The sequence below is a fragment of the Pan paniscus genome, chromosome 1 (genome assembly GCF_029289425.2).
Source record: "Pan paniscus chromosome 1, NHGRI_mPanPan1-v2.0_pri, whole genome shotgun sequence".
NCBI classification, from domain to species: domain Eukaryota; kingdom Metazoa; phylum Chordata; class Mammalia; order Primates; family Hominidae; genus Pan; species Pan paniscus.
Window position 1 is genome coordinate 104,590,422 of NC_073249.2, and position 18,050 is coordinate 104,608,471.

Genomic DNA, 18,050 nt, shown 5'->3' on the forward strand with positions numbered 1-18,050 from the left:
TTTCTCCTTGTAGATACATGGTAACTTTATTCTTCCTCATCCCATTTTAACTTAGCTATGACTTTTGAACAGTGAAATGTAACTTGTTTCGTTGGCTGAAACGTGGTCACTTCTGGGAAGAACGCAGACATTTTTAAGAGCTAGTACATAATTGGCCCTTTTCAGTTTCCACTGTTTTATTGATCCTTGAAGATCAATAAGATGAAGCTTTCATCAACCTAAGTCCCTGAGTTACTGTGATGGTCAGAGCCTTCCTGCTAACCCTAATTGAACATGTAGAATGAGCAAGAAATTCATTTTTGTTGTATTAAGTTACTGAGATTTGGAGATTATTTATTACTGGAGCATAATCTAGCCTATCCTAACACATTGCTTTTTATTTCCATTTTGCAACCAAGTATTGTTATGTGTGTGTCTGCTCTCAGTTTTCTGGCTTAGAACTCAAGTAACCGGCCGGGCGCGGTGGCTCACGCCTGTAATCCCAGCACTTTGGGAGGCCGAGGCGGGCGGATCACGAGGTCAGCAGATCGAGACCATCCTGCCTAACACGGTGAAACCCTGTCTCTACTAAAAATACAAAAAATTAGCCGGGCGAGGTGGCGGGCGCCTATAGTCCCAACTACACGGGAGGTTGAGGCAGGAGAATGGTGTGAACCTGGGAGGTGGAGCCTGCAGCGAGCCGAGATCGCGCCACTGCACTCCAACCTGGGCGACAGCGAGACTCCGTCTCAAAAAAAATAAATAAATAAAAAGAACTCAAATAACCTGGGTAAATGATGTTGATAAATTAAACTATTCATTTTATTCTTTCCTGAGCGCACTGCTCTTAGTTTGGTCAACTGATTGTGCTTCAGGGAATACCTGAATTGATGATAAGGGACAAAAAATCGGAAGGTGTCACAGTCTTTACAGTCAGCTCCAAATATTCCAATGATACTTTTACCTTTCATTCAGTTTTTAAAATTCATTTTCCTTTTCTTCTCTCCAACTTGTTTCTGGGTAAAAAGGATTATTGATGTTGATATAGTTTACTGCATAATCTATACATCAATAATAAAAATAGCTATGTCTAATATATTTTTGCCAGATCCTCCTCTAACAATTGTGTGTGTACTAACTCTTTTCATCCTCGCAGCAGTCTTTTGAGGTAGGCTCTAGTTAATGCCCACTTTACAAATGACTAATATGGAGCACAGGGAGGTAAATTATACTGCCCACGTTCACAAAGCTGATTGATGGCAAAGCCGAGATTTGAAACCAATCAGTTTTGTTTCAGAATGGCCTGCCTAACCATTTTGCGTACTGCTTCCCTAATTTTGACACGTAACATTGGCTGGGACTTAGATAGGAGGACAATATGTCTGCAACATCTGTCACCTCAGTGATCCCTGTGATCACCTGGTTAGTCAGAACATGATGTCTTCTTGATCCATCACAGCTCCATGTCTGTCTCTCTAACCTTGGGCTTAAAAAACAAATGCCCTTTCCAGACAAAGAGGCATCATTCTGAGATCAAGGATACAGTGTCTGTAGTAGATTAAAGATGACCACAAATTACTTGCTACTTCTCCCATTGAGAGGTGGAATCTAATTCTCCTCCCTTTAATATGGGCTACCCTTAGAGACTTACTTGACTAATAGAATACAGCAGAAGAGATGTCTGACTGGCCAGGCTAGGTAAGTAAGAAGCCTTGTAGCTTCCATGTGAGACTCTTGGGACATGTCTTCTAAGGCCTAAGCTGCTGGATAAGTCAAACTACCATGCTAGATAAACCACGTGCAGAGGCCATGAGACCACATGACAAGGGGAGGGGCCTAGCTGAGCACAACAACCAGCAGTTCCCATCAGGGTGCCAGGCATTATGTGTGAAGCAGTCTTCCATCAGCTGGACACAACTGAGCAACCCTAACTGTGGTCACTATGGAATAAATTTGCCCTGCTGAACCATGCTAGAATTATTGATTACCAAAATGATGAGATACAATAAATTGCTTATTGTGCTAAGTTTTGGAGTAGTTTACTAAGTAACAATAGATAACTGGAACTAAATTTGGTATCTGAAAGTGGACTTTCACTATAACAAAAACTGAAAACAAATAGCAATGACTTTGTACCTGGTTGCCACAGAAGTTAGAAAGGCCTCGAGAAAAATGTTAGTGAATACTGGAAGGACATCGAGGAGACTGTTGGAGAGACTGAAGGACAGTAAAGAAAATACTATGGGGGGTGGCTGAAGAAATGACCTGTGTTATGTAGTGGCAGAAAGTTTTCGTCTTTGATAATGTGGGAAAATAGAAAAGGTGCCCAATGAATGGGAGGATCTGGCTAAGGAGATTTTCAGCAGAATTTCAAAACTACAAAGAGGTTTCTTTTAGCCACATTATTATAAGATATTGATTAAAAGAAAAAAGAAAAAAAGTGGGCTAAAAAAGGAGCCATTTGGTTTTTAAGCAGAATTTAGAGGAATTATAAAGAGGCAGGACTTGCTGGGTTCAGAAGAGATCGGGTGCATTCAGGGTGGCATGGCCGTAGACTTTGCTGGGTTCAAACATCAAACTGCTTCTCATCCTCAATCTCTCTAGACAGGGAAAGCTTTCAAAATAAGAAATGGCTTCAGGGCAAAAATAAATTCCAAGATGTGACAGCTAGACCCATGATTAAGACCTCAATTAAGGTGGTGCCTCATATATCCTTTCAGTTAAACAAAAAGCCTTCTACAATCTTGGGCAATGTACCTCTCCATTGGACAAAAGAGTTTCTAAGAATTTTAAGGTTCTGTTATCCCATGTCAGACTCACAGTTAGTCCAAGCAAGGTGAAAAAGCTGGCTTCAGAATGAAATGTGGGTGTGGCTTTTGCCTAGTAAAGTTCGTTATCAATTAGTATATAAGACGCCTTAACATTTTTAAGTGAATTATACCAGCATGGACTGACTGAAAAGGATGAAGAGAGTACAAAGTGAAAAGATGCCTTTGGACCCTCAACCTGCCTCAGAGAAGCAGGCTGAGAAAGTTACCCAGCCAAAAACAAGGATTACTTCTTAGGGAAAAAGAAGAACGGATCAAAGAATGGAACCAAGAGCCCAGAGGACTGAGGGATAGCCAGAGGGAATCATTCCCAGGAGCAGGACTGGGCCCTAATCAAGGAACTGGTAATATGTACTCAGCTAGATTTCAAACTTTCTGTGGACTACTGACCACTGTATGCCTCTGTTCTCTGACTCTTCGAATGGGAGGGCCTATTATGGTTATCCTATCTCTGTCCCATTGTTTCTTGGGTGTGAGAGCCCCAGTGACTTCAGATCAAGGGGAACTATACTCAAGGAGCTGAGTGCCAGGAGCCTCATCATCACCTGAATTTGAGTTAGATGGTGAGAAAGTGGACTTCTAGGCTGATGCAGTAAATGTCAGGAAACTTTTGAGGGCTTTAGGAGAGTGTGAGTTTATTTTGCTTGTGGTAATAATGTCTGTGGCCAGAGGAAAAGGAATGTGGTAGATTCAAGATGGCTACAAATTTTTTGCTACTTCTCTTATTCCGAGGTAGAATCTAATTCCCCTCCCTTGGATCTAAGCTGGTCTTCATGACTTGCTTGACCAATAGAATGCAGTTCTAGGCCATAAACTCCTGAACCTGGGCAATAAGAAACCTTGCAGTTTCCAGTAGGCCTCTTGATATACTGAGCTGCCATGAAAGAAATCCGACTACCTTGCTGGAGCTATAGATAGGAGAGGGCTTGAGGCCACCAGCAGTCCTCAAAGGCATCAGGCACACAATATAAGTGAAGTTACCTGGGACCTCCAGAGCAGCCCTGCCTTCCACTGAATACCAGCAAGTGACCCAGTCAATACTGCATGGGGAAAACAAATTGCTCAGCTGAGACCTGTCCAAATTACTGACCCACAAAATCATAAGATACAACAAAATGGTTGTTTTGAGCTACTGAATTGTGGGGTAGATTGTTTATGCAGGAATAGACAACTGAGACCATGCCTTAAAATGGACACAGTATTTCTGATGCATTATCTCATTCATTCATCCAATAAATAATTACTGTGAACCATTATGTGTCAGGCACTACTCTTTATTCTAGAGACACAGTAGTTTAAAAAAAGGCCAGCAAAGACCCTGTTTTCATGGAGCTTGCAATCTACTGGTTTAGATAGATAATAAGTAAAGAAATAACTACAATATGCCAGATGGTGATAAGGGCGATAAAGATAAGTGAAGCATGTCAAGGGAGCATCCCAGCAAGACAACTCTCTTTTTATAGAAGAGAAAACAGAGTCTTAGAAAGATTAAATAATAGGCAGTAAGAGAAGCAAGTTCCTAGGTACAATGAAACTGGAGTTTCACTTGATGAAACACTGTTCAATAGAATTTATAAATTCAAATTGTTGTTTAGCACAGCAGAGGAACCTAATAGGCAGAAGTGTGGCTTGGATGGATGTTCCTGACTACCCAGGCTGTCCAAGTAAACTGTTGTATATACAAGAATGAAAAGATCTGAGGTGGAGCCAAGTTGGCCAAATAGGAACAGCTCCAGTCTAGAGCTCCCAGCGTGAGCAATGCAGAAGACGGGTGATTTCTGCCTTGCCAACTGAGGTACTGGGGAGTGTCGGAAAGTGGTTGCAGGACAGTGGGTGCACTGCACCCAGCATGAGCCAAAGGAGGGCGAAGCATCACCTCACCCGGGAGGCGCAAGGGGTCAGGGAATTCCCTTTCCTAGTCAAAGAAAGGGGTGACAGACAGCACCTGGAAAATCGGGTCACTCCCACCCTAATACTGCACTTTTCCAACAGTCTTAGCAAACAGCACACCAGGAGATTATATCCCGTGCATGGCTCGGGGGGTCCTACACCCATAGAGCCTCCCTCATTGCTGGCACAGCAGACTGAGATCGAACTGCAAGGCGGCAGCGAGGCTGGGGGAGGGGCACCTGCCATTGCCGAGGCTGGAGTAGGTAAACAAAGCAGCCTGGAAGCTCGAACTGGGTGGAGCCCACTGCAGCTCAAGGAGGCCTGCCTGCCTCTGTAGACTGCACCTCTGGGGGCAGGGAATAGTCAAACAAAAGGCAGCAGAATCCTCTGCAGACTTAAATGTCCCTGTCTGACAGCTTTGAAGAGAGTAGTGGTTCTCCCAGCACACAGCTTGAGATCTGAGAATGGACAGACTGCCTCCTTAGGTTGGTCCCTGACCCCCAAGTAGCCTAACTGGGAGGCCCCCCCCCCAGTAGGGGCAGACAGACACCTCACATGGCCGGGAACTCCTCTGAGACAAAACTTCCAGAGGAACGATCAGGCAGCAACATTTGCTGCTCACCAGTGTCTGCTGTTCTGCAGCCTCCGCTGCTGATACCCTGGCAAACAGGGTCTAGAGTGACCTCAAGCAAACTCCAACAGACCTGCAGCTGAGGGTCCTGACTGTTAGAAGGAAAACTAACAAACAGAAAGGACATCCACACCAAAACCCCATCTGTACATCACCATCATCAAAGACCAAAGGTAGATAAAACCACAAAGATGGGGAAAAATAGAGCAGAAAAACTGGAAACTGTAAAAATCAGAGTGCCTTTCCTCCTCCAAAGGAACGCAGCTCCTCGCCAGCAATGGAACAAAGCTGAATGGAGAATGACTTTGACAAGTTGAGAGAAGAAGGCTTCAGACGATCAAACTACTCCGAGCTAAAGGAGGAAGTTCGAACCCATGGCAAAGAAGTTAAAAACCTTGAAAAAAAATTAGACGAATGGCTAACTAGAATAACCAATACAGAGAAGTCCTTAAAGGACCTGATGGAGCTGAAAACCAAGGCACGAGAACTACGTGACAAATGCACAAGCCTCAGTAGCCGATTCGATCAACTGGAAGAAAGGGTATCAGTAATGGAAGATGAAATGAATGAAATGAAGCAAGAAGAGAAGTTTAAAGAAAAAAGAATAAAACAAAATGAACAAAGCCTTCAAGAAATATGGGGCTATGTGAAAAGACCAAATCTACGTCTGATTGGTGTACCTGAAAGTGACGGGGAGAATGGAACCAAGTTGGAAAACACTCGGAAGGATAATATCCAGGAGAACCTCCCCAATCTAGCAAGGCAGGCCAACATTCAAATTCAGGAAATACAGAGAATGCCACAAAGATACTCCTTGAGAAGAGCAACTCCAAGACAAATAATTGTCAGATTCACCGAAGTTGAAATGAAGGAAAAAATGTTAAGGGCAGCCAGAGAGAAAGGTCGGGTTACCCTCAAAGGGAAGCCCATCAGACTAACAGCGGATCTCTTGGCAGAAACTCTACAAGCCAGAAGAGAGTGGGGGCCAATATTCAACATTCTTAAAGAAAAGAATTTTCAACCAGAATTTCACATCCAGCCAAATGAAGCTTCATAAGTGAAGCAGAAATAAAATACTTTACAGACAAGCAAATGCGGAGAGATTTTGTCACCACCAGGCCTGCCCTAAAAGGGCTCCTGAAGGAAGCACTAAACATGGAAAGGAACAACCGGTACCAGCCACTGCAAAAACATGCCAAATTGTAAAGACCATCAAGGCTAGGAAGAAACTGCAGCAACTAACAAGCAAAATAACCAGCTAACATCATAATGACAGGATCAAATTCAAACATAATATTAACCTTAAATGTAAGTAGGCTAAATGCTCCAAGTAAAAGACACAGAATGGCAAATTGGATAAAGAGTCAAGACCCATCAGTGTGCTGTATTCAGGAAACCCATCTCACATGCAGAGACACACATAGGCTCAAAATAAAGGGATGGAGGAAGATCTACCAAGAAAATGGAAAACAAAAAAATGCAGGGGTTGCAATCCTAGTCTCTGATAAAACAGACTTTAAACCAACAAAGATCAAAAGAGACAAAGAAGGCCATTACATCATGGTAAAGGGATCAATTCAACAAGAAGAGCTAACTATCCTAAATATATATGCACTCAATACAGGAGCACCCAGATTGATAAAGCAAGTCCTTAGAGACCTAGAAAGAGACTTAGACTCCCACACAATAATAATGGGAGACTTTAACACCCCACTGTCAACAGCAGACAGATCAACGAGACAGAAATTCAACAAGGATATCCAGGAATTGAACTCAGCTCTGCACCAAGTAGACCTAATAGACATCTACAGAACTCTCCACCACAAATCAACAGAATATACATTCTTCTCAGCACCACACCGCACTTATTCCAAAATTGACCACATAGTTGGAAGTAAAGCACTCCTCAGCAAATGTAAAAGAACAGAAATTATAATAAACTGTCTCTCAGACCACAGTGCAAACAAACTAGAACTCAGGATTAAGAAACTCACTCAAAACCGCTCAACTATATGGAAACTGAATAACCTGCTCCTGAATGACTACTGGGTACATAATGAAATGAAGGCAGAAATGAAGATGTTCTTTGAAACCAACGAGAACAAAGACACAATGTACCAGAATCTCTGGGACACATTCAAAGCAGTGTGTAGAGGAAAATTTATAGCACTAAATGCCCACAAGAGAAAGCAGGAAAGATCTAAAATTGACACCCTAACATCACAATTAAAAGAACTAGAGAAGCAAGAGCAAACACATTCAAAAGCTAGCAGAAGGCAAGAAATAACTAAGATCAGAGCAGAACTGAAGGAAATAGAGACACAAAAAACCCTTCAAAATATCAATGAATCCAGGAGCTGGTTTTTTGAAAGGATCAACAAAATTGATAGACCGCTAGCAAGACTAATACAGAAGAAAAGAGAGAAGAATCAAATAGATGCAATAAAAAATGATAAAGGGGATATCACCACCGATCCCACAGAAATACAAACTAACATCAGAGAATACTATAAACACCTCTATGCAAATAAACTAGAAAATCTAGAAGAAATGGATAAATTCCTCGACACATGAACCCTCCCAAGACTAAACCAGGAAGAAGTTGAATCTCTGAATATACCAATAACAGGATCTGAAATTGAGGCAATAATTAACAGCTTACCAACCAAAAAAAGTCCAGGAACAGATGGATTCACAGCCGAATTCTATCAGAGGTACAAGGAAGAGCTGGTACCACTCCTTCTGAAACTATTCCAATCAATAGAAAAAGAGGGAATCCTCTCGAACTTATTTTATGAGGCCAGCATCATCCTGATACCAAAGCCTGGCAGAGATACAACAAAAAAAAGAGAATTTTAGACCAATATCCCTGATGAACATCGATGCAAAAATCCTCAATAAAATACTGGCAAACCGAATCCAGCAGCACATCAAAAAGCTTATCCACCATGATCAAGTGGGCTTCATCCCTGGGATGCAAAGGCTGGTTCAACATATGCAAATAAATAAACGTAATCAGCATATAAACAGAACCAGTGACAAAAACCATATGATTATCTCAATAGATGCAGAAAGGCCTTTGACAAAATTCAACAACGCTTCATGCTAAAAACTATCAATAAATTAGGTATGGATGAGACATCTCTCAAAATAATAAGAGCTATCTATGACAAACCCACAGGCAATATCATACTGAATGGGCAAAAACTGGAAGCATTCTCTTTGAAAACTGGCACAAGACAGGGATGCCCTCTCTCACCACTCCTATTCAACACAGTGTTGGAAGTTCTGGCCAGGGCAATCAGGCAGGAGAAGGAAATAAAGGGCATTTAATTAGGAAAAGAGGAAGTCAAATTGTCCCTGTTTGCAGATGACATGATTGTATATCTAGAAAACCCCATCATCTCAGCCCAAAATCTCCTTAAGCTGATTGGCAACTTCAGCAAAGTCTCATGATACAAAATCAATGTGCAAAAATCACAAGCATTCTTATACACCAGTAAAAGACAAACAGCCAAATGATGAGTGAACTCCCATTCACAATTGCTTCAAAGAGAATAAAATACCTAGGAATCCAACTTACAAGGGATGTGAAGGACCTCTTCAAGGAGAACTGCAAACCACTGCTCAATGAAATAAAAGAGGATACAAAGAAATGGAAGAACATTCCATGCTCACGGACAGGAAGAATCAATATCGTGAAAATGGCCGTGCTGCCCAAAGTAATTTATAGATTCAATGCCATCCCCATCAAGCTACCAATGACTTTCTTCACAGAATTGGAAAAAACTACTTTAAAGTTCATATGGAACCAAAAAAGAACCCGCATTGCCAAGTCAATCCTAAACCAAAAGAACAAAGCTGGAGGCATCACGCTACCTGACTTCAAACTATACTACAAGGCTACAGTAACCAAAACAGCATGGTACTGGTACCAAAACAGAGATTTTTGGTAAATAAAACAGACCAATGGAACAGAACAGAGCCCTCAGAAATAATGCCACATATCTATAACCATCTGATCTTTGACAAACCTGATAAAAACAAGCAATGGGGAAATGATTCCCTATTTAATACACGGTGCTGGGAAAACTGGCTAGCCATGTGTAGAAAGCTGAAACTAGATCCCTTCCTTACACCTTATACAAGAATTAATTCGAGATGTATTAAAGACTTAAATGTTAGACCTGAAACCATAAAAACCCTAGAAGAAAACCTAGGCAATACCATTCAGGACATAGGCATGGGCAAGGACTTCATGTCTAAAACACCAAAAGCAATGGCAAGGAAAGCCAAAATTGACAAATGGGATCTAATTAAACTAAAGAGCTTCTGCACAGCAAAGAAAACTACCATCAGAGTGAACAGGCAACCTACAGAATGGGAGAAAATTTTTGCAATCTACTTATCTGACAAAGGGCTAATATCCAGAATCTACAATGAACTCAAACAAATTTACAAGAAAAAAACAAACAACCCCATCAACAAGTGGGCGAAGGATGTGAGCAGACACTTCTCAAAAGAAGACATTTATGCAGCCAACAGACACAGGAAAAAAGGCTCATCATCACCGGCCATCAGAGAAATGCAAATCAAAACCACAATGAGATACCATCTCACACCAGTTAGAATGGCGATCATTAAAAAGTCAGGAAAAAACAGGTGCTGGAGAGGATGTGGAGAAATAGGAACACTTTTACATTGTTGGGACTGTAAACTAGTTCAACCATTGTGGAAGTCAGTGTGGTGATTCCTCAGGGATCTAGAACTAGAAATACCATTTGACCCAGCAATCCCATTACTGGGTGTATACCCAAAGGATTATAAATCATGCTGCTATAAAGACACATGCACACGTATGTTTATTGCAGCACTATTCACAATAGCAAAGACTTGGAACCAAGCCAAATGTCCATCAATAATAGACTGGATTAAGAAAATGTGGCACATATACACCATGGAATACTAGGCAGCCATAAAAAATGATAAGTTCATGTCCTTTGTAGGGGCATGGATGAAGCTGGAAACCATCATTCTCAGCAAACTATCACAAGGACAAAAAAACCAAATACCGCAGGTTCTCACTCATAGGTGGGAATTGAACAATGAGAACACATAGACACAGGAAGGGGAACATCACACACTGGGGCCTGTTGTGGGGTGGGGGGGCGGGGGAGGGATAGCATTAGGAGATATACCTAATGTAAATGACGAGTTAATGGGTGCAGCTCACCAGCATGGCACATGTATACATATGTAACTAACCTGCATGTTGTGCACATGTACCCTAGAACTTAAAGTATAAAAAAAAAAAAAGAATGAAAAGATCTGCCCTTCAGTAGCTGGAGTGGAATGGGGCAGGAGGGTTTGGAGGAGGATGTGTGGCTCTGAAGACTATACATAGTAGGCAAAGTGCCAGCTGTGACTCGGAACAACCAAAATCAGGACCAGGAGCAGTTTAGAAGAGAAAACAATTCTTGGAAAAAGCAGAAGTATTTGTGGGGTACAGGGGAATTTGTAAGGGACTTAATTTCCTAAGTGAACAGGTAGGAGTTCAGAGGCAGCTAATGCTCATGGGACTTAATTTTATTTCCACAGTTGGTAAAACTCAAGGACAGTGTGGTTACCTTCATTCATTTAATTAAACAAACACAGAGCATGTGCTAGGCATTGCTAAAATCTAGTGTAGAAATCCAGTGTTAAAATCTAGTGTGGAAAGCCAGGCAAGCATTCATCAAACCATAATACAAACCAGATCGGGTAAAGTGCTACACCAAGCAGAACATGAAGGAGGGAGTGATTAATTAAATTCCACCAGAGAAGTTTTTCTAAAGAAGGTAGCATCTGAGTAGAGTACTGAAGTATGCTAGCAATATAAAATTTTATCATACATTGGGATTGCAAAATACAGTGCTTTTATTTAAAATTAAAAAATATTATTAGCTTGTTTTCATCATTCCACAGTATATGCATATATCAAAACATTGTACCCCATAAATATATGCAATTACTATTTGTCAATTAAAAAATTAACTTAAAAACAGTATTGATGAAAACAATTTTATTTTTCTCTGGTAGAAGGAAAAATATTCCCGGTCTCCTGTGAGTGAGTGCCTAGGGTCCCATTCATCTGAAAGAGCGGTGCAGCGCAGCTGAGGTTGCTGGCAGGCATTATAACAGAGCAGTTAAGATTACTGGCTCTACAGTCAGGGACATAGGTTCCAATCCTCCTCCTCTGTCAATTTCCAACCATGCAATTTTGGACATGACTTAAACTCTGTGCTTTAGCTTTCTCATTTGTAAAACAAGGTTAATGATAATAACTACCTAATAGGGCCACTGTAAGAACAAAATGAGCTAATATATGAAAAGTTTTTAATTCATTGTCTAGCACATTTTAAGCATTCTATAAATCATAGCTATTTTTCATTAATGTTTGCATACCCGGCAGGACTCCAATACTGTGTAGAAGTCATGAATTTTAATTTCAGTTCTGCTCCAAAGTGCTCCCTAGGGCTAGGCCAGTGACCCAGATTTTCCATTTCTCATCTTTCTGATTTATCATGTGAGACCAAAGCATTGGCAAGGAAGCTGAATAAATGGATTTCCTCACTTGCTGGCTGGAGGTCTAGGGAGCAGAAAAGGTGGACATTTCCCCCATCTTGTATCTGTCTTGAGGAAGTGTGTGTGTGTGAGTGTGTGTGTGTGTGTGTGTTTATGCAGGAATAGACAACTGGGACAATGCCTTAAAATGTACACAGTATTTCTGATGCATTATCTCATTCATTCGTTCATTCATTCATTCATTCAATAAATAATTACTGTGAACCGTGTGTGTGTGTTTATTCAGATCCATCCCTTTCAATGGTTAGCCTTGTCTGTCAGCCATAACAAAAACCTCAAACCTCAAGGAAAGAAATTACAACCAAGCCTTCAGACAGCTGGTGGTAATTTACTCACACAATCCCCTTTATCCTTTCAACACCCACTATTTATCTGTATCTGACGTTGGGAGAGGGGAAATCATGCAAGAAATATGGTATGTAAATTTCTGGAAAGGGGGTTGGAATAGTGAGGGAAGATTTGTGTGAATTACATGAATAATTCTCCTTGATTTGAACATAGATATCAGATCTCAAAAATTGAAGGGACTGATGTTAGGGTCAATAAATACATTTCTGGGACCAGAAACAATACTGGAATAAATTCATAAATAGCTTTCAAGGCATTCATGACAATCACACCATCGCTAAAATCCGAGTCATTTTCCAGGATGGGGCAAGTAGTTCCAGTACAAGTCAAAGGAGCATGTGTCAATCAATCCAGACTGCTTTAAAAATCCATAGTGATAACAATAACTAAATGGAATGCATGATCCTAGTTCAGATCTTGGATTGGATTCTGAATTAGAAAAAAAAAATATTGCTGCCACGTTCAGTGGCTCATGCCTATAATTTCAACACTTCAGGAGGCTGAGGCAGGAGGATCACTTAAGGCCAGGAGTTCGAAACCAGCCTGTGCAACATAGCGAGATCTTGTCTCTACAAAAAAAAATTTAAAAATTATCTAGGGATGGTAGTGCAAACCACTAGTCCCAGCTACTCTGGAGGCTGAGGTGGGAGGATCACTTGAGCCCAGGAGTTGAGCCTACAGTGAACTGTAATCACACCACTGCACTCCAGCCTGGGTGACAGTGAGCAAGACCCTGTCTCTTAAAAAAAAGAAAAAATACCTCTAAGGACAAGATAGCCATATATATCCATGGTCCTTGCCTTTGTTTCTTGTATCATGCCATCTACTAGCTGGTCCCTGAAGCCATATATAATAACTTTCACTCATACATACATATGAGTGAAAAGTAACACTGATTTTTTTAACTTTCCAGCTTGAAAAATTTAAAATTTTCAACATATAGTAAAGTTGTAAAACTAGCACAATAAAGTCCTGTAAATCTTTCAATTGCTTCATAGATTGTTAACATTTCGCCACACTTGTTTTCTCTCTTTACACACACACACACACAGGCACACAGACACAATCATTAGTATTATTTTGATGAACCATTTGAGAGTAAGATGTAGATTCTTCACCCCTAAATATTTAATGTGTATCTCCTAAGAATATTTAAAATCGTTGCATAACTGTATTATGTAAAAGAATATAACACCCTTGGCCGGGCATGGTGGCTCACGCCTATAATCCCAGCACTTTGGGAGGCCAAGGCGGGAGGATCACAAGGTCAGGAGATCGAGACCATCCTGGCTAACACGGTGAAACCCCATCTCTACTAAAAATACAAAAAATTAGCTGGACGTGGTGGCGGGTGCCTGTGGTCCCAGCTACTCGGGAGGCTCAGGCAGGAGAATGGCGTGAATCCGGGAGGCAGAGCTTGCAGTGAGCTGAGATCGTCCCATTGCACTCCAGCCTGGGTGACAGAGTGAGACTCTGTCTCAAAAAAAAAAAAAAAAAAAGAATATAACACCCTTTTCAGGTCAGCTTTTATCACTATTAAGCAGAACACTTTACATCATAATCTGAAGTCTCAGCAGTGAATTACTTAACTAAAATCAGGAGCTACCCTCTGCTAGATATTTGGCTCACATCTGTACAACCAAAAGTGCTGATCAAAATAATCACTCCCAGGACAAAGGCAAAATATACAACAAAGACAAATTCCCTCTTCTATGCACCAGCCAATTTCTTGGCAGTTTAGAACAGCTGTTTTGTCCTTTCTTCCAGCTGGCAAAGGTTCAAAAATATCAAGATACAGCCTCAGAAAGCTTCACACGAGGAAGAAATTTTAATGAGAAAAATCTCACGTTCTGTATTCGCTTTTGTTTTCATTTTCATTTTAGCATATAAAATGTCAAAATACTGAGCTGTTGAGTACCGTATCAAACATCTGGCAATTCTGGACAAAAGATGAGCAAAACTCAACAGTCCTTTATCTTTGCAAAGTTCAAGTGGCTTTAGGAGTTAATGCCATAGGGGTAGGGTGCCACGCCTCATGCCTGTAATCCCAGCACTGTCGGAGGCGAGGCAGGCAGATGGCTTGAGCACAGTAGTTCGAGACCAGCCTGGGCAACATGTGAAACCCATCTCTACAAAAAATACAACAAAAATTAGCCAGGCGTGCTGGTGCACATCTGTAGTCCCAGCTACTCAGGAGGCTGAGGTGGAAAAGTGGCTTGAGCCTGGGAGGCAGAGGTCACAGTGAGTGGAAACTGTGCCACTGCGCTCCAGCCTGGGTGAAAGAGGCAGACGCTGTCTCAAAAACCAAAACAAAACATTATATCAGTTTGGTAAAAGAACAAGCACATCCAACATTAACCATCACAATTCCTTTCGACCAGAATAATCTTTTATTCAGATAAAAGTATCCCAGTTTTAGGCTATGCGTGTGATATAATAATAACAGACAGAGAGTTACAGAAATACCCAAGCTGGCCCAGGCTCAGAGCTTGTGGTATACAGAAGAGAATTATTGCATCCTTTATTTGCTGGCTTCGGTACATTCTTAGGAGATAGAGGGAGGGAAAAAAAAATCAAAACCAGAAGGGTCTGGTGCTGATGGACCAGATCAATTGGTTCAAACTTTGATTCAACTGTTAAGGTATTCAGGGCTGGAACTAGGATGAGAGGAGCAAGGCACTCACCTGAGGTGTGAAGTTTAAAGCGTGCCAAAATCTTGGTAATCAAGATAAATAATCTTTTAATGCAATATTTTAGAAAAATAGTAATGCAAAAAAAATCCACAATGAACAAAATATCAAAACTTTAAATAAAGACAGGATCTGACCCTGCATTTTCATGATTCAGGGAGTGTCTTACTTGCTTCGTCCTAGTCCAGGCCCAACTTGTTCATCCCCAGATGATGTGCCAAAAGCCACATCTTTAGGTGTCTCCTCTGGTGCTCTCTAGTGCTATGTTCTGCTGACCTTGTTGGCAACAGCTCTCTGTCTGTTATGAATGGTTGGACATCAGGTGGCACCTTTAAGATACCACAAGGTAAAAGCAACTCTCTGAGCCAAGGCCAGCTCTTCCAACCTCCTTCCAAACAGTCTTACGTATCAAGGGCAAGTTTCTGTGATGTATAGGACATCAGGGAGAGGGTAGAATGGGGTAGAAAGGGGAGATAATGGGAGAGGGAAAAAAGAACAGGTGACCTCATGAGTTGGCACTAATGTAACTAGAGTGCAATTTTTCAAGAGTCTATCTTTTTTAAGAAAACCTTCAGCCCCAACTCTTATTTGGAGGCACCTGCTCACTCACCTCCAAAACCAAATCCACCTCACCTCTATTCTTCTTTTCACATTGTGTACAGGTAGTTCTGGAAATCAAAGTGGCCATGCTGCTTCCTCCATGCAGCCTGTAGTGAATTCAAGTAGTGTAGGATACTTCAAACTGGAGCTTCTCTACTGTGAATAGCTGCTCATCCCCAAGTACCAAACCTAATTTTGTGACAATGAAAACCATCTGCAGGTGCCCCCTGCTGGTGGTACTATCCTAGAGACTTGCCTTCACTGATGTATTTTGTTTGGTCAATGGTCCAGAAAGTCACAGTCACAGTCACCAACACTATTCCCTATGCCCTCACACCTAAGCAGGTTCACTTATTTATGCTACCCGCCAGGCACCTGCAGGTGTGTGGCATTTGCATTTTCCTTCTATGGCTTCCTAGTTCCTCATGGTGGGAACCTGGGGCCCGACTTCTTGCCTCTCAAACTATTAATATGTCTGCCTCACAGGGCCAGGCACTTCTCTAGTCTTGAGTCACCCATGTCATTCTTTTAACCTACCCTCGGGTAGGACACTGGAGCCATAGATGTGAACCTTAGCCTTTAAGGCACGCAAGAAGACACTGAAGTCCCCAGGGCCAGTCACTGCCAGCAATGTCTTCCAGCGGTGGTTGAAGGGATGACTGAGGCAAGCAGAGTCTGAGTTTGTTATTGTTCTGAGGATATAGACAAAAATCTTTAATAAGGCTTACATAGCTTGGCATAGTCTTCAGCCTCAGCTCTGGTTATACTCCCCCTTCCCTTTTGTGCTTAGTTTGTACTAGTCTTGTTCCAGAAGAAGAAAGAGAGAACTAATTCTGCTGCTCCTCTGGTGTCCAGGAGCTCAGGTAATGGATGCAGACTGTAATAGGCAGTCTCTAAGTTGGTCCCCAGTGATCCCTGGTCATCAAACCCTTGTGTAATTCCCTCGCCTTGAGTCTGGGATGGATCTAGTACTCATTTGTAATGAATACAGTAGGGCAGCAGTGATGGAATGTTGCTTCCGAGATTAGATTATTTTTTAAAAAGCAAAAACAACTGTGGCTTCCATTTTGAGTATGCATGCTCTCTTTCTTTTAGATCAGTTGTGCTGGGGGAACTAAGCTACCGTGTTATAAGCAGACCTATTGTGTGGACAGGAACTAAAGCCTGCCAAATACCGTGTGCGTGAGTCTGAAAACGGACCTTTCAGCCCCTGTCGAGTCTTGAGATGACAGCAGCCCCAGCTGAGTGCTTGACTGCAACCTTATGAGAGAACTTGAGGCAATTCTAACCAGCTAAGCTCCTCCCAGATTTCTGACCCTCCAAAACTGTGAGTACTAAATACTTGCAGTTTTCAGCCACTGAGGTGATTTGCTATGCAGCAATAGTAATAGTAACAAACACACAGACTTCTGAACCCTTCCCCAATCCAAGGTCATTCTGTGGAGTTAGAGACCCAGCTCTCCCATTTACAAAGAAGCTATTATTCTCTCTACAGTAAAGAAAGACAAAGAAGTCAGAGCAGTCTTTTAACGCTGCACATCAGGAAACTAGATGTATGCTGAAAATTTGGGAGTGATAAGTAGGACCTTTCCCAGTCTGTAGAATATACCACCAAAGCATGCTCACTCGAGAATGTGCTTTTGATTACTACCAAGCACACTTTTTTTTCTTTTTGAAGATATGTGCAAACAATGAAAACCCTTCTTGCTGAAATTACAATAACAGCCGTACATTTTGGTTGAAATGTTTATTTGGAGATTTCAAAGTCAAGGTTGATATAGCCAAAAGATAATACAGATTAGACTATCATGGAAGCAAAAAGAATCTAAAATTTGATATTGTTTGTACACTAGGGTCACTGCTCATGTTAACATTTCCTTCATTGCATCCACTTTCTCGGAGCTGGTGTTGTAGGGTTAGATGTGAGTGTGAATGAGCATGCGTACAGTGGACAAAATCCCCCCATTCTGTAAATGCATGTGCCTATTATTCCGGGCAGTGAACCCAGCCTGCTTTAAGTCTTTGTTATTTGAATAGTGTCCCAGATTCTCCTTTGAAATGTGCGGTTCACCTATTTTTATTAACCTTAATATGGAGCTTTCTGATGCTTTTTTGATAGATTCTTGGTCGTGCCCAGGTACACTTCCTTTCGTTTTAAACAGGTCATATATTTCTCTGTGCTGGCCTTCAGGTGGTGTGCCATATAAATTAGAAAGCAAATTTTCACAAGGTCAAATTTTAATCATGCAGCTTAGTATTTTTAAACAGATGACATTTTCATACTTGGTATACTAACTTGAAGACCAGACCATTTTTGCCCAAGTTCTACCAAAGGTTTTCGTTTTATAGTCTTCATTTGTTTTGTTTTGGTTTACTTTTTAACAAAAAGCAAACCTAGGAAAAAATTTTAAAAACATACAAGATGCACAAAAACAATTACTGTAATACACATGAAACAGA

At 41.3% G+C, this 18,050-nt stretch overlaps 1 protein-coding gene and 1 long non-coding RNA gene across 23 annotated transcripts in view; one reads left to right on the plus strand and one right to left on the minus strand.

Annotated features, from left to right (window-relative positions):
* LOC100988482 (myomegalin) overlaps positions 1–18,050 on the minus strand; it is a 227,305-nt gene that overhangs the window by 194,300 nt on the left and 14,955 nt on the right. The gene's annotated exons all lie outside the window — the stretch shown is intronic.
* LOC117978139 (uncharacterized) overlaps positions 1–18,050 on the plus strand; it is a 33,303-nt gene that overhangs the window by 3,211 nt on the left and 12,042 nt on the right. The window contains exon 3 of the long non-coding RNA XR_010112706.1: positions 16,686–16,917. This is a non-coding gene — a long non-coding RNA (uncharacterized LOC117978139). The remainder of the gene's footprint in view (positions 1–16,685; positions 16,918–18,050) is intronic.